At 42.3% G+C, this 26,892-nt stretch overlaps 2 pseudogenes; both read left to right on the top strand.

The window, feature by feature from the left end:
• Window positions 1–19,537: 19,537 nt before the first annotated feature.
• Window positions 19,538–20,475, top strand: LOC117075096 (annotated as a pseudogene).
• A 944-nt stretch (window positions 20,476–21,419) lies between these two features.
• Window positions 21,420–23,178, top strand: LOC117075580 (annotated as a pseudogene).
• The last annotated feature ends 3,714 nt before the right edge of the window (window positions 23,179–26,892 follow it).

Genomic DNA, 26,892 nt, shown 5'->3' with positions numbered 1-26,892 from the left:
AGAGGTGCGCAGACGCAGGAGGCTCTGCAACATTCTAGTCTCTGCTTGGCATACTCCAGCTGTGGAATCCTCCTCCCCTATTTTTGCCTTCCCTTTAAATCCTGCTGTGTCAAGGCCATCATGGCACTTTGCTGCCGCTTTCCCTACTGTTGTGAAAGGCCTGTGAACTGGAAGGAGGCTCACTGAATAATTTAAAGGCAGCTTCTCACTTCCAGAAGCAATGCTCTAGTTACCTAAGATAGCATCAGGCCACCCAGCATTCCGTCTGTGCCTGAGGCAGGTATACACTGGTGATGCATTGTAGCTAAAACAGCCAGTGAGTCAGTGATGGCAACAACCACCCAAAGAATCTCATTAATTGTGGACTTCACTCAGAGATGGGGGATGACGCTGCATGTGGAAGAGAAGCCGGTTAGATTAGTTGGTTAGTAGCAGGATAGCAGGCAAAAGTGTGCCGTGTCAACACATTCATAAAGAGCTACGTGTTTGTGTTTGTTTTTCAACCAAGAATGCAAATTTTATCTTTTCTCTACTTCTTCTTTACTGCCACGAGCCTGTCAGGCCTTTTTTTTTTTTTTTTTAGACAAAGTCTCACTCTGTTGCCCAGGCTGGAGTGCAGTGGCGCGATCTCAGCTCACTGCAACCTCCAACTCCCTGGTTCAAGCGACTCTCCTGCCTCAGCTTCCAGAGTAGCTGGGACTACAGGCACCTACCACCACGCAGGCTACTTTTTGTATATTTAGTAGAGACAGAGTTTGACCACCTTGGCCAGGATGGTCTCGATCTCCTGACCTCATGATCCGCCCACCTCAGCCTTCCAAAGTGCTGGGATTACAGGCGTGAGCCACCGCGCCCAGGCAGGTGTTTGAATAAGCATCTTCCTTGGGGAATTCAGAGGAACACAAATCAATAACACATTTGAGTCCTAAACATAAACAGAAGTAAGAACGTCTTCTGTTAGGGAAACAAAATGTAGGAAGATTCAGAACTCACCAGCAAGCTTTGTTAATTCAACAAAATTTTTTTCTAAACATTCCTTAAATTCCGCAAGTACTCATAAGATTTCTAGGTGTGACTACTGAAATGTGCTGATTTAGTAAGGGCTAAATAATGAACAGTTGCTAAAGTTGGAGGAAGAATGGAAACAAATCCAAGAAACAAGGTCCTCTTTATATCCACCCTGTGATGGTTGCTCTTGTTAGTTTAATTAAGCTCCTGGATTAAAGTAGGTAAGCCCTTCCTGATTCATTCCTTATGCATGTAGGGAACCCAGCATGAGCCTAACTAAGCTGGGTTCACTCTAGGACTCAGGCATGTCAAGGCTTGTTGCAAAAACTCATGGGTCAGCAACAGAGACTTACTTATGAGAAAGGCAGAAGAACCTCCCGGGGAAGAACCTTTCTTAGAAAAGAGAGCTCTAAGGCAAACGAGTTTGATACAAGGACAATGGTCCAAAGTAGGAGGAGTAAAAGGGCAAAAGAGGTGAGATGGGGGCCCCCTTGGAGGTTGAAGGAGCCTCAAACCCCCTTTGTTTTTGAGACTCCTGAAATATTACATTAAGAAATACCAAAACTGGGTTATATAAAGAGGCATTTTGCAAACTTATATTTAACATATTAATGTCTTTAACATTAACACAAAACACATTGCAAATAATTGTATTATTCACAAGATCATGAATGGATTTAGAAGTATTAGTAATTCATAATTTAGTATAGTGATGTGGTCCAATATAGGGACACAAGAAAAGGACTGTGTGGTGAGTGCTGTATTCTTTCAGTTCAGGTGGCATCTCTCCGAGATGGGATGAATAACCTCGTTTGGAGTCATCTCTGTCATTGGCCTGTGTCTGTCCCTTAGAGCGTCCTCTTGCTCAGCCTTCACTGACCCAGCCTGAAACCTACACCTAGGGGCTGCAGGAAAATAGCAAGTAGAAACCACAAGAGCTCTTAAGCTCTGAGAGACGCTGAGCATGCAAACCTTCTGGTGCCAACAACTTCTTCAGCAACTTTGTTGACTTTGGCAACCACAGGAGTCAGCTCAGACATTATCGCCTTGACCAGGTGTCAGTAGCCTTGGCACAGGTGTTGCTGGGCCATCACAGCAGTGGAAGTGCCTTTGGCCAACAGCAGCAGAGGCTGCATCTTCCAGGCACATTGGCAACAGAACTGTCGCTTTCAGTATTGGTTATAAGAATGATCGCTGATGAACACCAAGGCTAGCAGGAAAATTACAATAGCCATGGGGTAACCAGTAGGATCTTGTTCCATCAATTAATTATTCCCTGCCCTTTCTCTTGGGGGCTAGCCTTTCCCTGGGTAGTACACATTCTGTTTGTCCATGGCTGATCTCATGAGGACAGACCATGTAAGGAATCAGTGCCTTAATGGAGTGGGTGAGTCTAAATAGTTCTGGGGGGTTAGTATTCAGGAGACCACTTGGCCATAGATATAAGGCTCATTTTCCCATATAAGCTTTATCAGTAATTTTTTAAATGTTACAATTTTGACTCTATATGCTGGTTCTTTTGACTTATTTCTAGATTGATTCATAACTCAGGAATGAGAAGTGCTGTTTTATTAAGACTCTCAAATACTATAGGAATCATCATTATCATCATCATCATCATCATCATCAATCCTTATTTCTGCATTCCCAGGCCCTAGTATATTATTTAGATTTAGCAGACATGTAAATATATACGTAGCCAGTCCTCATGCTTGTAATCCCAGCACTTTGTGAGGCCATGGCAAGTGGATCATCTGAGGTCAGGAGTTTGAGACCAGCCTGGCCAACAAGGTGAAACCCCGTCTCTATTTAAAAAAATACAAAAATAGCCAGGCATGGTGGCAGTTGCCTGTAATCCCAGCTACTCAGGATGCTGAGGCAGGAGAATCATTTGAAACTGGGAGGCGAGGGTGAAGCAAGCCAAGATCGTGCCACTGCACTTAGCGAAATTCCATCTCAAAAAAATAAATAGGCCAGGTGTGGTGGCTTACACTTGTAATTCCAGCACTTTGGGAGGCCTAGGCAGGTGGAATACTTGAAGTAAAGAGTTTGAGACCAGCCTGGCCAACATGGCAAAGCCCCATCTCTACTAAAAATACAAAAATTAGCCAGGCATAGCCATTACAAGTGTGCACCTGTAATCCCAACTACTCGGGAGGCTGAGGCAGGAGAATCACTCGAACACGGAAGGCGGAGGTTGCAGTGAGTCAAGACCATGCCATTGTACTCCAGCCTGGGTAACAAGAGCGAAACTCCATCTCAAAAGAAAAATGTGTGTGTGTGTGTGTGTGTGTGTGTGTGTGTGTGAGAGAGAGAGAGAGAGAGAAAGAGAGAAAGAGAGAGAGAGAGAAATAATGAATATATGAGAAAATATACAATACACACACCAGGACAGTATAAAAAATATCTGGTTGGAATTTGAGGGATGTGTAATAAGAAAAGGGTATATCCAGAAAAGGATTAATACAATGACTCAACTTTTACCTGAAGGCTGGTATATTCCAGGAAACATAGCTTATTGATTGACTGATTCATGCTTTCACAAAACATCTTTTGAGCATTTGACATGCACTAGGCATATAGAACTAGAATGCCTACACCTAAGCAATTAATTAGTTGTGTAAGCAGATCTGAGTGTGAGTAACTGAAATTCAATATGATGAAAGATTTATTGACAATGTAAGCCAGTTACTATCATAGCATAGAGGAAGTAACAATTTTGCTTGTCAAGAGAGTTAAGAAAGTTCCAGAAAGCTAAAGACCAAAACATTTCAAGTAAAACTCTATTGATTCACAGTATGGAAAAGAAGGAGAGGCTTGGGACTTTGAGGAAACCACCAGTTAACTGGCAGTTTTTCTGGAAGCCAGCAAAGGGAATGGTTCAAATCAACCAATGATCCATTCATTCTATAAGTATTAGTTCAGGGCCTACTTTGTACTAAGAACTGCCCAAGACCTGTGGTTGATGCAAGTATTACCAAAAAAGGACGAAGACACCTGGAGCTAGATGTGAAAGGGGAACATAGACCTTTCCCAGCTGTCATCTCAGGACTAGCTCTAACTCCCAGGCTCTATACTTGGAAGATGTTTCCTTTCTACAGGCATTCCTACAGGGAGGGGGAAAAACAAGGAATTTGGGCTTCAAACCAACTTGAACCTGATGATCCCAGACACTTTAATGAAGATAATCAAGTCCAGAAAAATCTCAAATCAAAGTTGTTTTTCTTAAAAAAGACAGGATCTACCTCGGTCACCCAGGCCGGAGTGCAGTGTGGCATAATCATACCTTACTGCAGTCTTGAACTCCTGAGTTCAAGCAATATTCTCACCTTACCCTCTCAAGTAGCTAGGACTACATGGCATGCCACTACGCTTGGCTAATTTTTTAATTTTTTGTAGAGATGGAATGTATGTTGCCCATGCTGGTCTCAAACTTTTGGCCTCAAGCAATCCTCCCACCTCAGCCTAGATCAAACTTTTGAGCAATATTCTGTATCATTGGCAGTAGAATATAAAATTACCTTTGGACAAGAATTCTTTTGCCCTGGAATCCTCAATTTTCATAGAAATAACCACCTCAATTTACAAGGTACACACTGGCAGAGCTGTTTATACCATATGACACTTTCTTCCTGGCTATAGTTAATAAGATAAAGAGTGGCCATGTAAGATGAACCAATTTTTCTATAGAATTAAAAATGGGGCTAAGAGACACTTGCGAATTAATGATGGCTGCCTGAATTGAAGCAATATAAACTTGAATACTGTGCAATCTTCTTTCTACCTTGTGCATGGACAAACAGAGGCCAATTTGTTAGAGAGGAAGCTGATGCACACAGAAAGAACATGAATGAGCCTGACTGCTAAAGGCTTAAATCCCTATAAAACAGCCTTACCTCCTGCTCTTGGGTCCTGTTGCCCTCTAATAAATCCTCCACACACCTGCTTTTCTGCTTAAGTTATTTAGCAGAGTCTTCTTCTTTGTCATCAAAAGAACCTTAGACTTAAAAAAAAAAAATTGAACAGAGGCCCTCTTCTGGGATGTACGGTTTGTAACTCTCCAGCTGCAAAAGGTTCAGTTAGTTTGCATGGTCCTACAACTTCTATTTCATTGTGGAGAGAGTGACTAAAGAGAACTTACGCACATCATCCTGCAAATTATTGCTTCTTCTTGGAAATGCAATTGCTCAAGGAGGTTGGCTGCTGAGACCTCAAGATGGTGGCAAGGATATGCAGGCATGGGTGTTACTTCAAACAGATAATAAAACTGAAAATAAACTGGACTGAATTTAGCAATGCTTGCCCTAGACTGGATGGATTATGCTTCTTATGTGGTATTATTCTAACTCAGTTGAGAAAACAACTGATGTCCTGTTATTATGTGCTAAAGGAACTTTGCTTCCGAGTATAGAGGCCACATTCCATGGGTTGAAGGTTGCATTTTTTCCTAAAGGAAATAGAAATTTCCAGAACCTATCATATTGAATGAACAGATCCAGGTCAGAAAGAAAAGACATAGAAGGCAGGGAACTTTTTTACCTTTTTGGGGATATGGAGACATGAGGCCTGGGGCTCAGCAAAAATGGGGACATACTGAAGCTCTTCCTCCTACGGTAGGAAGAAGAAAGCTGACCTCTACCACTGTGAGGCAGGCCAGAAACTACGCAGGCTTCAGTAGTCTACTCTGAGAACAGTCAGATCTAACGCCGGTTTTACATTTCTCTACATTGTAATTTCCTTCTGCAGAATTGAAGCCTTCAGTAAAGTTTTATTACAATCTGGTCTTGGCCCAGATGCAAGTAAAAGAAGGTGCTATATGGAACGGTAAAGGGGGTGCAGTTTTTCTTCATCCTGAGGTCAGCTTTATGGTGGCAGCACTGATTGAAGGGAGGTAGAATGTTCTGAAACTGTATCAAGTGACCGGCAGAGAAATGAATGATGGTCCATGGTAGAGTGGAGTTTGCCAGTCTGGAATCAAGCAAAGCAGAGTCATAGATGTGGCACAACTGACTTGGGAACCATCATGAGACAACTTTCCCCCACACACATCTTGCTGAGCGTGCCTGAGGGAAAGGACAATTATAGAAGAGATTGGCTAGATGCTCAACAATATCCTTTTCCTCTCCTGAGCACACAGATGACTACATCTTCCAGCCCCCTTGCATTGGCCAAGGGAACATCACTGGAAGGGATGTAGACCCTTCAATGTAGGGGTGTAGGCACTTTAATGCCTGGACCTTAAAATCTGCAGGCATCCTCTGCTCAATCTCTCTTTGTTTGCTGGTCAGCTCAATTCAGATGATGTGCAGAGGACTCTGAAAGTAGAAGACAGCAAGCTCCATTGATAGAAGAAGCCCGAATCCCTGAGTCATCACTTAGAGGGGGGCTGCCAGAACTGTTTTGAGTTGTGATGGAAGCAAAGAATAAACATTTATTGTGTTAAACCACTGAAATTTTGAGGTTGTTTGTTACTGCAACTAACATTAATTACTCTAATACGGCAACATAAAAAGATGTCTGAAGTCCTATCATTACACAGATGAGGGCCTTTGAATGGTCAGAGATTTGGGTTACATGAATCAGACCTACATCCCTCCCCCAAAGAGTTTGCAGTCCAGTAAGAAGCTTAAAGGAAAAGTAACAATAGAAGGATAGGCAGGAACCTCATAAATGACTTTGTTTTCCTGTTGCAGACTTTAGTGATGAGGCACAGAGCACCCAGAAAAGGTTTAGACAAAGATTCTCATTATATTATTCCCTTGACAGAACAGTCAAGAATGGAGAGCTCGTTTTACTAAGGTGGTAAAGTCATTGAAATTCTACCCTTGAATTAAGAGAAACCTTCATTTTTTTTTCATCTCTGATCAGGTCATAGGTTTTTGTTTACAACTTTTATTTCTGCATTACCAAGACTGTATTTTACTTTCCTGAAACTATGGGAAAACAAAAGTAATTAAAGAGACAGTATACTAGGTCAGTTATTACTAAACCAAGGTCTTGTTAACACAATGCTAACACAAGTCCACAAGTAGCTACAAATCAAAATGTAACTAAAACTTAAGAAAGAGTTCACCTGGGACAGAGGAACTTTATTTCTTTTAGTCCCCTTTGCCCATTTCCTTGGGATCTGGGTAAGGCGCCCAGTCAGAGGTTTGCAATGGCAATGAGTTCACAGCCTGCCAGGTAAAACTGGGTAGAAGGGGATGATATTTAGCCATGTGAAGCTGGCCTGTGACATTTTCCCCTTCTCTAATTTTTTAAAATTTTTTGTAAAATTAAAAAGTAACTTACAATACATGTTATAACATGGATGAACTTTGGAGACATTATGTTGAGTGAAAGAACCCAGACACAAAAGGCCACATATTGTGTAACTCCATTTATATGAAATGTTCACAATAGGCAAATCCGTAGAAACAGAAAGCAGATTAGTGGTTGCCAGGGCTTGGAGGGAGAGAGGGGGCTGGGGAGTGACTGCTGCTTAATGGGTACAGGGTTTCTGGAACTAGATAGTGATGATGTTTGCACAACATTGTAAATGTACTAAATGCCACTTATTTACACAATTTAAAATGGTTAAAATGGTGACTTATATGTTATGTGAATTTTACCTTAAAAAAAATCCTGATAGAAAAAAAAAAAAACTGGATTTTTTTTTTAATGGCCTTCCTTGGCACACACATTCCTGCTCTGTCTCCTATTCATTCTTATTCAAGCAGTAGTATAATAATGAGAGTATTAATAATACTAGAAATCAAATGGAACTCACTGCCACCCGACTGGCAAAAACACAAAACTCAGTGTTAGGACAATTGACTCTGCCGAATCAATAGAAAATCTGAAAGTGGAAATCATGTGCTCTTTAGTGAAGTCTCAGGAGACACTATGTTTCTTCTGCTTGAAGCAGACATAGAATTACAAGTTCCTAGATGAGAAATTAATAAACGAAGAGTGAAAACTGCTATCTGGATCCCTTCTTCCCTCCTCCCAGTGTGTGTTGATGTTATTTATAAGCCTTGCTGGTGTTTTAAAAAACCCTTACCTCCCAGAACTGGTTTTCATAGCAAATCAGATTTAGATGGTGAAGAATAATGACTGAAGGGCAGAAAATGGGCTGGGGCTGGATGGTGATTGCCCTGCCAATCCATGAAGAGTCACCCTGTCCGTATGACTAATGCTGCACCAAGCAGGTGTGTAGAAAGATATGAGACTTGAAGAAAATACATTGAAAAGCACTTGCTTTAAATTCCTACCCTCTCCCCTTCCCAGCCATGCTTTCTCCTCAAGAGAAGGTTTAGCATCTCTGCCGGAGCTGGGAAATAAAGGACATGGCAGGTGAGAGGTGGTGTCACTTCAGAAAGAGGCTCAAGTTCTTGACCAGAGGTCCCCTTGTGTTTTCTGTTAGGTGGTTTCTAGGAGTCTCAGAATGTAAGGCTGTGGAGATGTCAGCAGACTTCCCATGGTCTGGTGCCACAGAGAGCAAACACCATTGCTGCTTCTGGCCACTAAGTCCTACATTCGAGCCCTGCTCTACAGAAGGCGTAAAGAGAACCAAGTCAGGTGGCTGCCAGCCCCAAAGGCAGAGATGTGCTGCAGCTGGCTTTGCTCATGACAGCCGGTTGTTAAATTGTCAAGAATTCTGCAAGCCAGTTCTTAACCAAATTATTATTTAGGAAAATAAATTATATTACAAATATTAGTAGAACTGAGAGACCTCTTAGTTTAATGATTGTACTTTGTAACAGAGTGATGAATAGTAAATAAACTGTAGACTACCTACAGATGTAATGACAATGACTTTATTGGGAAAAGATTTAGAAGATTGAAGGGTACACCTTTATTTGTCATATCACAATGGGATTGCAGTCATAGGTTGGCTGTGGATATATGAAAGCAGCAAAAAACAACAAAAGCATTTTGTGAGTCAATCGGCTATATGGAATTTATAATGAATTATGTTATGTATTTTGTTAGTTATAACTTGTATGCCACATACCCTTTAAATCAGTAAAATTCATAACAAACTTGTAAACTTACTATTTTTTTTCAGCAAACTAGTTGTTAAACACCACCACAACACCGCTGCCTAAAGATCTACAACCCTAGGAGACCTGAATTGAGTTGTTTGTTCATCTTCTCACCTGTGAAATGAAAGAAAGAAGGAAGAAAAGGGAGAGGGAGGGAAAGAGATTACTTCCAGACAATCCTACTTCTTGCCTATCAAGTCTAAAATAGTGAAGAAAATAATAGTGATGGAAAATGCAGGGCTCACTCTGCACACGTAGAGCAGGTGGTTGCCTATCTGGTATGATTTGAAAGGTACTCTGAAGCCAGCCAGCCCAGAAATATCTAGCCCTCTGGCTTGCCCAAGCCTGCTTTTTGAAATTCACAGAATTTGAGTAAGCTTCCTTTGGATGAGCTTCGTCTCCCATGCCTTTCTCTTGTCTCCAATACTCCTCATTATCACCTTAGCTCATATTTGAGTATAAATAACTAGAGGTGACCTTGAAAAGCACTGAACTTCTTCCCAGGAAAATAAGATGTAATGAAAAGCTCTGATGTGGGGAGGAAGCTGAAAATAATAACAACAAACCAACGTCAGACATGCCCTGACAGTGCAGGCCATAAAATGGGGATCTCAGACACCATGGGGCATAGGCACTGAGGGAACTGTTGGGAGTATAAGGGCTTTAGACAAGGGAAACTGGAAAGATGCAAGAGGAAAGGGACCTGGTGCAGACCCTGGTATTGAACTTGCACCTTATACCCTTTATGAAAAATAAGGAGGTTAGAGTGAGCTGTAGTGAAAACTATGGAGTCTGGGTAATAATGACGTGTCAACGCAGGTTTATGGACTGTAACCAATGCATCACTGTGACCATGAGCAAGGCTGTGCATGTTTCGGGGACTGAAGGTGTACAGGAACTTCCTGTACTTTCTGCTCAATTTTGTGCAAACCTAAAACTGCTCTAAAAAACAAAACAAAACAAACATAAAAACCTCTTTTCAGAAAAGGGTGGGGGGAGTTCAGATCCTCAGTGTGAGCCTCATCTCAGTTCCTGTCTTCAGCAGCCCACCCAAAGCCCTCCTGCCCTGCCTGTCACCATTTTCATGCCCTCTAGAGTCATTTATCACAACAGCAACAATCACAATCCTTGGAAAGGTGTCACTATATCTTAATAAATAAACAGGTACACATGTGTGGATTTGTACATCCCAAGAGGTGGGACTGATGAGAGACAGTGGCACCCCATTCCCCTACAATCAATGAACAAACCTAGTAAATACTCTCTCCATCCCCTGTGCCCTTCAGCTCAGATATTGTGACTCTTTTTTTCAAATATATCTCAATCTCTTTTCAGATGTGTATTTTATCTTGTACACTACAACAACTCTGCTTTACAAAATACATATTTTTGAATCTCTTTTCAGAAATTTATTAACCATCCTTCCTGTTACTCCTCTTCATCTCCGAATGTCTACTTGAACTCCTCTTCAAATACTATCATCAAATCTTTTAAGTTTGTTCACTTGTGATGTAAGGGGCTCCCTCCCTTGGATGCTACTGGAAAGGCTGAATGATCAGGAGAATATTGGGTTGTACTTATGTATAAAACAGATCCTAGGCCGGGCGCGGTGGCTCACGCCTATAATCCCGGCACTTTAGGAGGTCAAGGCAGGCAGATCATCTGAGATCAGAAGTTTAAGACCAGCCTGGCCAACATGGTGAAACCCTGTCTCTACTAAAAATACAAAAATTAGCTGGGAGTGGTGCCACACACCTGTAATCCCAGCTACTCTGGAGGCTGAGGTAGGAGAATTGCTTGAACCCGGGGGGCAGAGGTTGCAGGGAGCCGAGATCATGCCACTTGTACGCCAGCCTGGGTGACACAGCAAGACTCCATCTCAAAAAAATAAAAAAGTAAAACAAATCCTAAAGCTGATGTGAGACTAGCCTGACTGGTCTTCACTCCCTTCCTCCCTCCCTCATGCATATATTTTATGGGAAATGACATATATTTTTGAGAGGCGAGTTAAGGAATGACTCATTGACTGCACACAGAGAAAGTTAGTTCAGCAGCAACTGTAAGTAGCAGGATCAGCAAGGCCAGCTGGAAGTCAATTCAGGGATGTGGCTCACCCTTTCCCTGGGCTGGGCCTGACCTCCACCTTGCTTGCCGCAGTGTCATTCTAATGAATCTTAAACCTGCATATCTGAAACTGCTTCATTCAAAAAGAGTTCTGGGATGGCTCCCAGGCAACCCACATCACACCTCTCCACCCAGAGCCCAGGCAACAGCTGTTCCCTCACCTGTCAGACTTGAATCTACTGAAACTGAAAATACAACCTAGCGTCTAAGAACATTATATTTTTGGTGTATTGTTTTCTCTGTTTGAAAGTTCTCATGAAGACAAATTGAACCTTACTTTCACAGTTTGCGAACAACTTTTACTAAACAGTTTACCACAGTGGGACTGTTCTGGGAATCCAGAATATGTGACCACTGTGCCTGATTCTTCTCACAGGCCATTGGTCCTCAAGCATTGACATTCACAGATATTTCCACACCATTATTAGACTGCAGGGATCAAAACCAGAGGGCAGTTATCCCTACCTAAAAACTGCAGTCTTGGACAATTATTATTATTATTTTTGGAGATGGAGTCTCGCTCTGTCCACCAGGCTGGAGTGCAGTGGTGCAATCTTGGCTCACTGCAAGCTCCACCTCCCAGGTTCAAGTGATTCTTCTGCCTCAGCCTCCTGAGTAGCTGGGATTATAGGCATGCGCCACACTACGCCCGGCTAATTTTTGGATTTTTTAGTTGAGACAGGGTTTGAACATGTTGGCCAGGCTGGTCTCTAACTCCTGACCTCAAGTGGTCCGCCCGCCTCAGCCTCCCAAAGTGCTGGGATTACAGGTGTGAGCCACCATTCTGGCCTAAATTATTCCTTTGTGACTGTTTTCTCACCTGCTAAAGGGAACAATAATAATACTTTTCTCATGGGGTTGTACGGAATATTGAGATAATGTGTGTGTAAAGGAGAAAAATAGCAACCACACTATTAGCTACCACAATTGCTTTCTAAGGCAGAGGGATCTATGGCAGAAGGGTCCTCTTGTTTTCCTGAGATTCTTGCCAGGTCTGCTCAGTTTTGCTTAGTAAACAAACAAGATGTATACATGAAAGAAGAAAGAAAGAGAAAGAAAGAAAGAAAGAAAGAAAGAGAGAAAGAGAGAGAGAAAGAGAGAAGAGAAAAAGGAAGGAAGGAAGGAAGGAAGGAAGGAGAAGAAGAAAGAGAAAGAGAGAAAGAAAGAAGAAAAGACAGAAAGAAAGAAGAAAGAGAGAGAGAGAAGAAAGAAAGAAAGAAAGAAAGAAAGAAAGAAAGAAGAAAGAAAGAAGAAAGAAAGAAAGAAAGAAAGAAAGAAAGAAAAGAAAGAGAGAAAGAAAAAAAATTTGGACTTTCCAGGAATAGTTCAGGAGGACGCTCCTGAGGAATAGGACGAAAATAGCAAAAAAGAGAGGATCCAGGCCCGGCGCGGGTGGCTCATGCCCGTAATCCCAGCACTTTGGGAGGCCGAGACGGGCGGATCACGAGGTCAGGAGATCCAGACCATCCTGGCTAACACGGTGAAACCCCGTCTCTACTAATAATACACACACACACATACACAAAAACTAGCCGCGCGCGGTGGCGGGTGCCTGTAGTCCCAGCTACACGGGAGGCTGAGGCAGGAGAATGGTGTGAACCCGGGGGGCGGAGCTTGCAGTGAGCAGAGTCGCACCACTGCACTCCAGCCTGGGCAACAGAGCGAAACTCTGTCTCAAAAAAAAAAAAAAAAAAAAAAAAAGGATCCAGTGAGAAGCTGTGAGGCCAGGAGAGGAGCTTGCAAGTTTAGAGGATTTAAGACCTGGGTTCGGATCCTGCCTCTACTGCTTACTAACCATGGATCTTTGGGCAAATTATTTAGCTTTGTTTTGTTTCAGTTTCCTCACATGGAAAATTGGGATAATACCACTTCCCTCTCAGAGCTGTACTGAAGATGAAGTGAAATAATCATTGTGAAGTGCCCAGTAACAGTATCTACTGTTGCTATTCCCATGAATAGCATTGAGAATGTACAGTCTGACCTCTGTAACAGAGAACATCTTGGCAAAAGCACATTCCCTGCATATTCAACTAAGAATGAACATATTCTTGGCACAACTTCTCCAGAGTCCAGTGTCAGTTCAGATACGGTTGAGAGAACCAAAGGGACATCCCAAGGTTCTGGTGGAAGCTACCACAGCATAAGCCCCTTGCCAACTCTCCAGTCTTTCCACCCCTGCCTTCTCCCTTTAGGATTTTTCTGGTCAATAAAAGCAGCATTGCTTTCTGTGATTCAGATGACAGTTGTGAAAGACTTATATTTATGTAAATAAAATAAACTAATTTTCATAAAATAGTTTTAGAAACAAGCTCAACTCTGTTACTCAAAGTAAAGCATTAGAATTATTGTAAGAAAAAAGAGACTTAACGAACACAAGGCTGGACATCCTTCTTTTGTGTTAAGTACAGTTTTCTTCAGCTACATCATCTAGGCATTAAGAGGTTTTAAGGCCAGGCACAGTGGCTCATACCTGTAATCCAAGCACTTTGGGAGGCTGAGGCGGGTGAATCACGAGGTCTGGAGTTCAAGACCAGGTTGACCAACATGGTGAAACCTCATTGCTACTAAAAATACAAAAATTAGCCAGGTGTGATGGCACATGCCTGTAACCCCAGCTACTTGGGAGGCTGAGTCAGGAGAATTGCTTGAACCCAGGAGGCAGAGGTTGCAGTGAACTGAGATCGTGCCACTGCACCCCAGCCTGGGTGACAAGAGCAAGACTCCATCTCAAAAAAAAAAAAAAAAAGGTTTTAAAAAATTCCTCTCTAGAGAGACACCTAGTTTCTCCAAAGTAACTGAATGGGTGCTAATTTTGCACATAGCATAGTTATATGGTTTCTGCCAAGGTAGAGCAGGCCTACTGATGTGTCCTGGAGGAGGATCAGAGAGCTGCGGCTACCTCCTGCTCTCTTACCTTGGTACCTCCATCCAGTGACTGTGAGTACCTGATAGTCCCAGGGCTGAGCACTGGGCATCAGAGAGCGGAAAACAGGCAGATCTGTGCTGCAAAGGCACTACTGTTGAAAATATCTGACACAAACAAACAATTAACAATATTCATTTACTTCCTTCTCAGTGAGAAGTGATACAAAGCTAACCAACAGAGGTATGTAAATGAAGACCTGGCCAAGTCTGAGAATGTGGGCGAAGAGTTTCCTGAAAGTAATTAATTCTTACACTGCAGCAAGAGATTAGAATGCACAGAAGAGGGATACAGAGAGCACTCCTTCTGGGAAGAGGGAACAGCATGTGCAAAGGCTCACAGGCAGAAAGGAGTCTGGTGTTGATATGAAAGCAGATCAGTGCATCTTGAGTCTGGTAAGCAGATGAGGATGGTGGGGGAACTGAGAGTGCCCTGAGGAGTGAATCTCCCAGTTGTTTACCTTGAGGAATGGCGGAGATAAATCCTACTTTTCACAACTAAGAGAATAACCATTCATAATAAACAACAGAGAGGGGTAGCAGAAAAGTGAGGTGTGTAAGCAGACAGTTGTCTTAAGTGTGTGAATGCTTTATTCAGCTAACTAGAACCCTGAGACGTTGGGTCCAAGATCAAAGACAGATTGAGTGTTGGAGCTGGCTAGTCTTCCTCTATGTCATGGCCAGCTTGCAAAAACCTGGGCAAGAGGGAGGCTATTTGAAACAGTGGGTGGTTTTGTGTAAATCTGTTCCCACTAGTAGGTGATCATCACAAGTAGAGAAGATAGCATAAGACGTTAGACACCAACCAAACGTGTTGTCCCAGGTATTCCAGGCACCAGCACACTTAAGAACAGAACCCGAGCCTACTCCTCAGGTAACTCCTCTGCTTCCAGGGAACTTTCTACATGGTGACTTACTTGAGTGAGCAAATCTGCCTGTCAAGACCTGCTTATTTTGCCCTGACCACTTGGAGGCATGAGAACATAAGGGTGTCCCGAGCTGGCCACAGGCAGCCATGCAACCTGCCTCTAATCCTAGCACCAAAGGCCCGTGCCCATGACAGCACCAGGACAGAGTAGGGTCCTCCTGCTGGCCTGTCCTAGGGCCTTTAACCCATGCGTCCTGGGATGGTACGTTCTACCACAGCACTACACAGATTTATGCATAGTCCCTCCATGTGGGACACCCCTCCAAGTGTGTCAAATCTCATGCCAGCAAGGAGAATCAGCAGAAACCATTGCCCCCGCCTCCTTTGGATTCACAAGGGAAATATTTTTTCTTTGTAACACAACTGCTAAGAAACACCAGGGAATTTCCAACCCTCTTTGTCTTCCTCCTCCTCCTCCATCACCACCACCACCACCTCTCCCTCATCCTCTTCCTCCTTCATCTTTCTCTTTCCCTTCCCTTCCTCCTCCTTCCTTATCTCTCTCTCCTTCTCTTCCTCCTCCTTTCCTTCTCCTCCCTCTCCTCATTTTTTCCCATTTTTCTCCCCCTCCTCTTACTTATCTTTTTTTCTTAACACTTCTCTAAACATTCCAATTTTTCTATAATGAAGACATCATGTTTGAATAAACAGGAAAAAGCAAAGGGGAAAAGAAAACAGAAAGGGGAAACTCAATCCCCAAGTCACTGAAGACTGACTACTGTGTGGCAAGAACCCTGGGGTCTGGCCCTGAATGTTTCACTAATAATCCCTATAACCATCAGCTCCATGGGAGAGGAAATGATTTGGATCCTTTCTAAAGTCTGTTCCAGGTCTAAATGGAGCTGGAATATGTGAATAAGTTTATTTCTTAAGGCAAAAGAATCCTTCAGAGACTTCATTGTATTCTCCAGGAACATCATTATAGGCCAATGAAACAAAGAAACCAGTTTTGAACAAGGCCACTGGACTCATCCAGGAACCTATCATTTAGCCATGCTAAAAGGATTTAGCTCTCAGATGTCAAGGTAGTCCCACCAAGGGGACAGTGAAAACACACACACATACACACACATATATATACACACGCACACACACACATACACACACACACACAAGTACCACAGGAGGACTGCTGAGCTAGCAGGATTTCTTTCATCACTGATTTGCTTCAAATTTTGTCTAAATCAGAGTCTCAAAGTAATTAACTTGTGTTCATCCTCAGCTTTAGGAATATGTAGGATTGTGGTGTTAGTAAACAGTGCCTATTGAATAGAACCATTACTAATCAAGTATTTCTTTATTTCTAAAAATTCATTAATGCCCCACCCTGAAGAAGTCTTCTACTCCTTTCATACCTGGGGCAGCTCTGATAAGTAGATGGCATCAGTCTTCAGCCCCATAACCTTACAGAGGTTCTCCACGTTTTGAGGGACAGGTGGAGTTTTTTTCACCCACTTGAAAGAAAACGTCTTTGTATATATCACTCCTACCCTTCAGGAAGCCAGAGACTGGAGGCCTATTGGTAGAATGAAAACTAGAATTGACTTAGTTGACTCTGAGTTTCTATGGGAGCTTTATCATGTGAATACAGTAATGAGGTTCCCTCCCCATCTCTCCCTTCAGTTGAACATGGCGCCGGGTGCAGTAGTTCATGCCTGTAATCCCAGCACTTTGGGAGGCCCAGTCAGGTGGATCACGTGAGGTCAAGAGTTAGAGACCAGTCCGGCCAACATGGCAAAGCCTCATCTCTAATAAAAATACAAAAATTAGCCAGACATGGTGGCACACCCCTATCCCCAGCTATTTAAGAGGCTGAGGCACAAGAATTGCTTGAACCCGGGAAGCTGAGGTTGCAGTGAGTTGAGATCATGCCACTGCACCCCAGCCTGGGTCATGGAGTAAGACTCCATCTCAAAAACAAAAACAAAAAAAGATCGTGGTTGCACCTCACCATCACCACCACTCACTATTTGCACATCCCCAATCCCCAGTGCTCATGGGGATTGGCCTTAACTTGGAAATAGTGATTTATTGATGCCACTATAGGGGTGGAACCCTGAATCACAAAAATCAATGCAGAAAACTGACTGTCTTAGTCTGTTTTGTTTTCCTATAAAGGAATACTGGAGGTTAGGTAATTTATAAAGAATAAGAAGGTTTATTTGGTTTATGATTCTGGATGGCTGGAAAGTTCAATATTGGGCATCTGCATCTGGTAAAACCTTCAGGCTGCTTCCACTTATGGTGGACGGCGAAGAGGAGCGGGTGTGTGCAGAGGCTGCACGCTAAGAAAGGAGGGCAGGGCAGGAAGGAGCAAAGATCGTTTTAGCAACCAGTTCACATGGGAACTAACATAGTGAGAACTCACCAGTCCAGAGTGGAAGGGCATTTGATATATTCATGAAGGATCCACTCCTGTGACCCAAATAGTTCCCACTAGGCCCCACCTCCCAACATCACTATACTGGGGATTAAATTTCAACATGAAATTTGGTGGGGACAAACAAATTATATCCAAACCATAGCATTCCACTCCTGCCCCCAGCCCCAGCAAACTCATGTTATTCTCACATTGCGAAATACAATCATCCTTTCCCAACAGACCCAAAAGTCTTAACTCATTCCAGCATCATCTCAAAAGTCTAAAGTCCAAAGTCTCATTAGAGACTCAAGGTAAGTTCCTTTCAACTATGAGCCCGTAAGATGAAAAACAAGTTATTTACCTCCAAGATACAATGGTTGCTCAGGCATTGGGTAAACCCTGACAATTTGCAATTAAGTGAGAAAGCTATTTTCATATTTTGAACTTATGGTTTAATTATGTCATTTAATCTCCACAGCAGAACACTGGTTATTAGCACTCCCATTTCATAGATTGAGAACCTGAGGCTCCATAAATTGTATCAGCTATACATGAATATTAATTAAGAGCAGACCTAGAATAACCAGGAATAATCAATCAAATAAAGATGGAGAGGCTAAAAAGAGAAAACAAGACTATCATGAGAGTATCAGCAGATTTCACAATTCCCTGAAATACCTAGAGCTTCACTGTATAATAGGATCACCACTATCCACATGGGGCTATTTAAATTTAAGTTAGTTAAATTTAAGTAAAAGTTAAAATTTAGTTCTTCAGTCACACTAATTATAAGTTCGGTGATCACACATAGTTAGTGGCTACAGTACTGGACAGGACAGATTTAAATAGCATCTTCATCATCACAGAAAATTCTATTGAATGGAACTGCTCTAGAATATGTCCTCATGAGTGAAGGGGTCTATTCTTAGAAGATGGTGATTTTTCAAGTGCTATTGTGCGAGCTGTATTTATGTGAAGTTCCTAGAGTACAGAAGGCATCTGCTTCCTCCTATTAAAGGGACAAAATGCAGCAGAAAGCCTTTGTTCCTAGTTTTTCAAGAACCTCTCCACATGCCCAGGAGACAGAGTTCTTCCATGGCCAAAAGATAGGATTCTTGGGGTCACACAGGCATATAGTCTTTCTCTGAGCTCTGTTTCCCACTCCATGTAGCGTGATAAATAAGTGGACTCAGGCCTTCTCCCAAGAAGCTCTGTCAGATCTTACCTTGACATCCTTTCATCATACAGCAAACCACAGGTAGGTAAGATCCTAAGCTTCAGATTTGACCCACAGTGGGGAACAGGGATAGAAACACAGGGTAGAAAATCTCATTTATGCCTTGAGCCTAAACCAGAGGTCCACCTATCCCCACCAAAGCTGCACTGAGTGTTACTGACATTGACTTGGGCCTTAATAAAATTGCAATTTGGTTATTATTTGATATTCCTATGTGTACCACTCCTTGGGGAACCTGAAAGGTAGAAATTAACAAGCAGGGAAGAATGAGGGTATTTCTTGGTTGCTAAACATTAATTATTGCTATTAAAACTTTATCCGCTGTAGTTTGAATGTGTCCACCCCAAAATTCAGATGTTGAAACTTAGTGCAATGTGATAGTACAAAGAAGTGGAGTTTTCTAGAGATGATAAGGTCATGAGAGCTCGTCCCCTCATGAATGGGATTAAGGCCTTTATTAAAGAGTCTTCTTTAAAGAGTCTTATTTAAAGAGCTGCAGCACTCAGCTGGCTTGCTCTTTAGCCTTCCACCATGTGAGGACACAGCGTTCCTACCCTCTGGAGGATGCAGATCTCACCAGAAAACACAACCTGCCGTCATTTTAATCTTGGACTTTCTAGTCTCCAGAACTGTGAGAAAATAAATTTCTTTTCTTCTAAATTATCCAGTCTCAGGTATTTTGTAATAGCAGCACAAAACAGATTAAATCATGATTTCCCAATCATTAATAATTAATCAATTTTCTTTCTTTGTGACATGCTATTCTCTCCTTTCTGAAAGTCTCTTTATTTTGCTTCAATGACAGTACTCTCTGGGTTATCTTTCTACCTCTGTGGCTATTCATAAAAAGTGCCCCCTCTCACCAGGTGTCCTCATGAAAGTAACATCGTCTTTAAACCCTGTGTGACAATCCCTGACGCACTGCTGTGATGCCCAGGGAAGACAGGGTGACCTGGAAGTCAACTACTTCCTTAAAATCATCCAACTTTTGGATGATTATCTGAAATGTTTCATCGTGGGAGCAGACAGTATGGACTCCAAGCAGATGCAGCAGATCCGCATGTCCCTCTGCAGGAAGGCCATGGTGCTGATGGTCAAGAACATCATGATGTGCAAGGCCATCTGAGGGCACCTGGAAAACAACCCAGCACTGGAGAAACTGTTGCATCATATTCGGGGGAATATGGGCTTTGTGTTCACCAAGGAGGACCTCACTGAGATCAGGGACCTGCTGCTGGCCAACAAGGTGCCAGCTGTGGCCCATGCTGGTGCCATTGCCCCATGTGAAGTCACTGTGCCAGTCCAGAGCACTGGTCTGGGGCCTGAGAAGACCTCCTTTCTCCAGGTTTTAGGCATCACCACGAAAATCTCCAGGGGTGCCACTGAAATCCTGAGTGATATGCAGCTGATTAAGACTGGAGACAAAGTGGGAGCCACCAAAGCCACACTACTGAACATCTCTCCCTTCCCCTTTGGGCTGGTCATCCAGCAGATGTTCCACAATGGCAGCATCTACAACCCTGAAGTGCTTGACGTCACAGAGGAAACTGCATTCTCATTTCCTGGAGAGCGCGATGTTGCCAGTGTCTGTCTGCAGATTGGCTACCCAACTGTTGCATCAGTACCCCATTCTATCATCAGTGGGTACAAACGAGTCCTGGCTTTGTCTGTGGAGATTGATTACACCTTCCCGCTTGCTGAAAAGGTCAAGGCCTTCTTGGCTGATCCATCTGCCTTTGTGGCTGCTGCCCCTGTGGCCACTGCTGCCACGACTGCTCCTGCTGCTGCTGCAGCCCCAACTAAGGTTGAAGCCAATGAAGAGTTGGAGGAGTCGGACAAGGTTATGGGATTTGGTCTTTTTGACTAATCACCGAAAAGCAACCAACTCAGCCAGCTTTATTCGCAAAACAAGGAAATAAAGGCTTCTTTAAAAAGAAAAAAAAAAGTGCCTTCCTCTGGGCATGGTGGCTTGTGCCTGTAGTCTTCGGTACTCCAGAGGCTGACGTGGGAGAATTGCTTCAGCCCAGGAATTCAAGGCTTCAGCGAACTATGATTGCACCACTGCACTCCAGCCTGTGCAACAGGGCAAGACTCCATCTCTCAAAAAAAAAAAAAGTACCTTTAGCTTATGCTTCTTTTGCAACCCTTTAAATGTTGATATTCCCCAAGATTTCATATTCAACTGCTTTCCCATTCTGAATTCTTCTTGAACTATTGTACCTACATTTATGATTTATCCACTTACCATATATTAATACTTGAATGTTCTATTTACATCTCACACCTCCACACAGAGATACTCAATGACCTATTACATATCACCTCTTGGATGTCCCACAGATAATCCAAATTTATCTTAGCTCAAACCAAACTTATTATTTTCTCTTCCCATTGCTAAATCTTTTATTTCCCCCACTGTCAGCCAAAACGAGTCATTGCCAGCACCACTCATCTTTGCTGATCAATTTTAACCAGAATTATGTTTGTGTTATCCTAGGATTCTTTAAAAAGCCTGAGCCACAGCACTCCACAAAAACAACTAGTAATACATAAAAGATTTTTAAAAGATATTATTCCATGCTGGTGAGGATACACTGTAAGGAGCACTATTACGTACTCTTTTGATTGAGTTGTAAATTTACACATTTCTAGAGAGTAATTTGATGATATGTATTCCTACCAATATCAGAACATTCCTTTGGAGCACTCTTGGGTCTCTGAAATAATGTAGTGAGACAGAGACCAGACTGGCAGAGAGAATCTTAAGAGGCCATTCTGCCCTGGCCTGCACCAAAGTGAGCCGTAAGCAACATGTCAGGGTGAAAGTCTTATTACAAAACTGGAGGCGATCAAGAAGCAGAGTAAGAACATTTTGAACTGGACATCGCTAAAGAGGTTGCACAGACCCACAGCACTTCAGCATTACCAAGGGCTTGAAACCCATGAGAATCATGTGAAGCAAGTGGAGACTATAAATATTCAGGAAGGAATAGTTTGATTTTTTTGGTGGATGCCTCCAGAGCTATGTGTGAATCTCAGAGTGAAGATGAGTTGACTCATTTTGACATGAGCATCCAGGAACTGGATAATCCAAGTGCAAAACGAATTCTAGAGCTTGACCGGTTTAAGGGGCAGTAGGGACAAAAACGTTTCCAAGACCCGATGGGCATGGATCTGACTACTCACTCAGTGAAATGTTGTGAGTCTGTGCCAACAACCTCTTTAGCAATGTACTGTACAAGAGGAGTCATGTTGTTCACCAAGGAAGACAACCCCCAAGGCAATGACAGTGTCAAAGCCAGCTGGGCCAGGACCAAAGCCAATAATCACTGAGATACAGGCATCTTCCTTGACTCGATGAACCTGAAGAAACCTGGAGGCTTTGACATATCTTTGTTTTACAGAGATATCATCAGCCTAGCAGAGGATGAGGACCTCAGGGCTCACTTTGAGGAATCCAGCAAGCTAGAAGATCTGTTGAGGCAGTTTTGAGCCAAGGAGATCAGGAAGTAAGCACTCAGTAGGTTAAAGCTGAAGTTCAACAAAGATATAGTGCTCTCTGTGGTCATTTATAATCTGATCCAGAAGGCTTTCAAGCCTCCTCCAATAAAACTCTATTGAGAAATAGATGAATCAGTGAAAACTAAGACCTGGACATGTAATGTAAATACAGGCAGTTTGCTTCCGCCTAGAGATACCACGAGGTCTCAGATCTATGGAAGGCATCAGATTATACTGGAGAAAGAGGAAACAGAAGAGCTAAAATAGTTTGATGAACCAGGTTTGATTCTCATGGGTTTAAGCCCTTGGTAAAGCTGAAGAAGAACCATTACCCAAGGCCCTCCTTCTTTGTGTACTCCGAGGAGTCGCTGATGAATGGGAGTTCAACCCTGTTCAGTGCTCTACTCATCAAGTGTCTGGAGAAGGAGGTCACAGCATTGTGCAGATACACACTCTGCAGGAACATCCCCCCTTGTTTTGTGGCTTTGGTGCCACAAGAAGAGGAGTTGGATGATCAGAAAATTCAGGTGACTCCTGCAGGCTTCCAGCTGGTCTTTTTATGCTATACTGATAATAAAGGGAAGGTGCCCTTCACTAAAAAAGTCATGGCAACCCCAGAGCAGGTGGACAAGGTGAAGGCTATTGTTCAGAAGCTCCGATTCAAATATAGAAGTGACAGCTTTGAGAACTCTGTGCTGCAGCAGCACTCCAGGAACCTGGAGGCCGTGGCCTTGGATTTGATGGAGCCTGAGCAAGCAGCGGACCTGACATTGCCTGAGGTTGAAGCAATGAATAAAAAACTGGGCTCCCCACTGGTGGATAAGTTTAAGGAACTTCTCTATCCACCAGATTACAATCATGAAGGGAAAGTTAGCAACATAAAACACAATAATGAAGGTTTCAGAAGCAAAAGGCCCAAGGTGGAGTATTCAGAAGAGAAGCTGAAGAACCACATAAGCAATGGCACACTGGGCAAGTTGACTGTCCCCATGCTGAAAGAGGCCTGCTGGGGTATGGGCTGAAGAAGCAGGAGCCACTGGAAGCCCTCACCAATCACTTGCAGAACTGACCAGAGGCCACGAGTCCAGCTGCGCTTCCACATTGTAGCCAGGCTGCCTGGCCTTGTTCTCAGCCAGTGAAAACTGGTGTCTCCTGAGCTAGGAAGAGCCTGCCTGACAGAAGCAGAGGGACTTTATGAGGCTTTCTCTTGCCGTGGCAATGGTGTAGGCCTCCCACTTTGCTGCTCCTTACTCTACTGCCTGAATGTAGAGCCCTAACGTTGTACTGTAAGAAAAAAAAGAGAGACTATACTGCCCTCCTGATGCCAAGTGTCACTCCGAGCAGCATCAAGGGAGTAAACAATGTGATGTCGGGATTTTTTTGTTTGTTTGTTTGTTTTTTAGAGAGAGAGAGTCCTAGGCTGGAGTGCAGTGGCACAATCATGGCTCAGATCTTCCTCCGGTTCAGGTGATCCTCCCCTGTCAGCCTCCCAGGTAGCTGGGACTCCATGCGTGAGCCACCATGCCTGGCTACTTTTTGTATTTTTTTAAGAGATAGGGTTTTGCCATGTTGCCCAGGCTGGTGTCAAATTCCTGGGCTCAAGCAACCTGCCCGCCTCAGCCTCCCAAAGTGCTGTAAAGTTCTGGGATTACAGGCATGAGCCATCAAGCATGGCGTGATGTCTTAAGATCAGTTTATCAGAATGATTTTTCACAAAAGTTTATACTGAACTCCTCTTGAAATCACATCATCCATGTTATCCTCTCAAGCCATTTGTCTTCCACGATTATAACAACTCACAACTCGTTACGTCAGGAATCAGGGCTGATGATAGAAGTCTGACTGCAAATGCAGACATCTCTCTCAATTTGAAGGGGCTTATGCTCATGAGTCTCATCCAGTGCTAGTTTCTTCCTCTTGCACCTTCTTAGAATGCTAGATATCAGGCCCCAGTCAGCCAGCCTCAAGACACTCTGATATTTCTGTTGCAATATTATATAGATCCTAAGTAGCTAATATGAAAACAGTAAAGAATTCTAACTCTATCAAACTATACTCCAATCACAAAAGGAGACTTTCTACTCATTTGAAGGGGCACTTTCTGGTGGCGCCTGGTGGCATTTTGCATTAAATAAAATTTATTTTGCAGTAAATAAAATATAATGCAAAATGCCATCAGGCACCACCACAAAGTGCACCTTCAAATGAATGGAAAGCTCTATTCAGAGAAATCAAGGAAGCAAAGAGTACAGACCACCTGGTGAATGAATTGGAGATATAATGTGGTACTTTAGCCTCTAGGGCCTGGTGTCCAAAGTGGTGGTGCCCAAAGTGGTGCACCCGAAATCTGTTTAGGGATCTCCATTCTATCTTATGTCTTCTCAACATATATCAGGAATCTCCAGAAATGTATTCTTGATTCCTCCTGAATAAGTTTATCCTAAGTCAATAAGTAGAGACATGAGAAAAGATTTGTGGTCTAGGATGTTCAATGTGATATAATTTATAAAAAATTAAAAATATTAGAAACAACCTAAATGTCCAGAAGACATTATAAATTAAAATACTATGAATATTATTCTGCCATTAAAAATTATACATTGGAGTAATATAATGTCATAAAAGAGTGCTCATAATACAATATTCAATAAAAAATAGGATATACAAGTGTTTATAAATATCATTCAATTAAACGTCTAAATATATACGTGCATTGAAAAGAAGAATTGAGGAAATGATGATGAGATTAGAGGAGATTTTCCTGCAATATGTAGTTATTATTTTTAGAATAAAAAAATGGAAGAGACATTAGGTTGTCTCTGGCTAATTAATTAGTACCTGGTGATATATAGTTTTTATTTACATGTTCTCTTCCTCCAACTAGATTTGAATATCCTGGAAAGCAAAGATCTTGTTTGCTATTCTTTAGTGTTTCTGTCTTATAACACAGAGCTTTTTGCACACAAAGGCAATCAATCAGTAAGTCTGAGGAGAAATAACTAATACCATCAGTTCAATGATCGCATCTAGGAAGGCCGTATGATCAATCTGTCAACAAAATGAGTGGTGGCTAACTTCATTCTTCCACAGCAATGAAGATGCCAAAATTCCATGTGTAGAGGAACAGCAATAAAATGAGGGTCACATACATCTGAGTTCCAATTCCAACTTCACCGCTTAATGGCTAAGTGATTTTGACCAAGTAACCTACTTCTGAGAGCCCGTTTGAGCACTAATAAGAATTCCACTCCTCACAGTGGTTATGAAAATTAAAGAAGATACAGTGCCTGGCAAATCGTTGGTATTTTCCCTTTTCCCTTTTGAAGCATGGCTCATTTTACTGAGAAAATTACATTGTAAATAATTAAAAGTGTCATCAGCTCCCACAGTTTGTTAAATACCTTCTGTTGAAGAACTCAAAGGATCTAAAATTAAATTTTACATGATATCTGTATTGGATAGAATCTACCGACATCTGGAAAACTGGAGGCCAAATTTTTTCCTTTTGCTGAAATTAGGTTTTTTGGTATTTTCTTGGAAACCTCTTGCTGTTTTATCAAATCTGATTGAGGAGGGACATCCAACTCCTCAGGGACGAGAGTTAACATTAGATACGAAAGACTCATAGAGACAAGAGAGATGAGTAATATGTTTCAGCTCATTTATTTTCAAAAGCTTCTCTAGGTAGGGGAAAAGAAGAATGGAAGGAACTTGTAAAGCATGACCAGTTTTATGATGCAAAATGATATCCCTTTCATAATTTAATACTAGGAAGGAAGATTACCTTTGATAAAATGGTTATCTTAGAACTGTAGTTAGAAATGGAGTGAAAGGGAGTGATATTTCTTTTGTGTTCCTCCCTTATAGTATGAGGATATTATAATGAATTTAATAAGGTTATATGAAAATTTATTCCTTTTTATTATTATACTTTAAGTCCTGGGATACAGGTGCAGAACATGCAGGTTTGTTACATAGATATACATGTTCCATGGTGGTTTGCTGCAACCATCAACCCGTCATCTACATTAGGTATTTCTCCTAATACTACCCCTCCCCTACTCCCCCAAACTCCGACAGGCCCCAGTGTATTATGTTCCCCTCCCTGTGTCCATGTGTTCTCATTGTTCGATTCCCACTTATGAGTCAGACTATGCAGTGTTTGGTTTTCTGTTCCTGTGTTAGTTTGCTGAGAATGATGTTTTCAGCTTTATCCATGTCCCTGCAAAGAATACAAACTCATCCTTTTTGATGGCTGCAAAGTATTCCATAGTGTATATGTGCCATATTTTCTTTATCCAGTCTATCATTGATGGACATTTGGGTTGGTTCCAAGTCTTTGCTATTGCGAACAGTGCTGCAATTAACATACGTGTGCATGTGTCTTTATAGTAGAATGATTTCTAATCCTTTGGGTATATACACAGTAATGGGATTGCTGGGTCAAATGGTATTTCTGGTTCTAGATCCTTGAGGAATCGCTGTCTTCCACAATGGTTGAACTAGTTTACACTCCCACCAACGGTGTAAAAGTGTTCCTATTTCTCCACATCCTCTCCAGCATCTGTTGTTTCCTAACTTTTTAATGATCGCCATTCTAACTGGCACGAGATGGTATCTCATTGTGGTTTTGATTTGCATTTCTCTAATGACCAGTGATGATGAGCTTTTTTTCATAAGTTTGTTGGCTGCATAAATGTCTTCTTTTAAGAAGTGTCTGTTCATATCCTTCACCCACTTTTTGATGGGGTTGTTTGTTTTTTTCTTGTAAATTTGATTAAAT

Source organism: Trachypithecus francoisi, unplaced genomic scaffold, assembly GCF_009764315.1.
Source record: "Trachypithecus francoisi isolate TF-2019V2 unplaced genomic scaffold, Tfra_2.0 Lachesis_group5, whole genome shotgun sequence".
NCBI classification, from domain to species: Eukaryota; Metazoa; Chordata; class Mammalia; order Primates; family Cercopithecidae; genus Trachypithecus; species Trachypithecus francoisi.
Note: the sequence above shows the minus strand (reverse complement) of the source record. Positions and strands in the feature narration are given on the sequence as shown.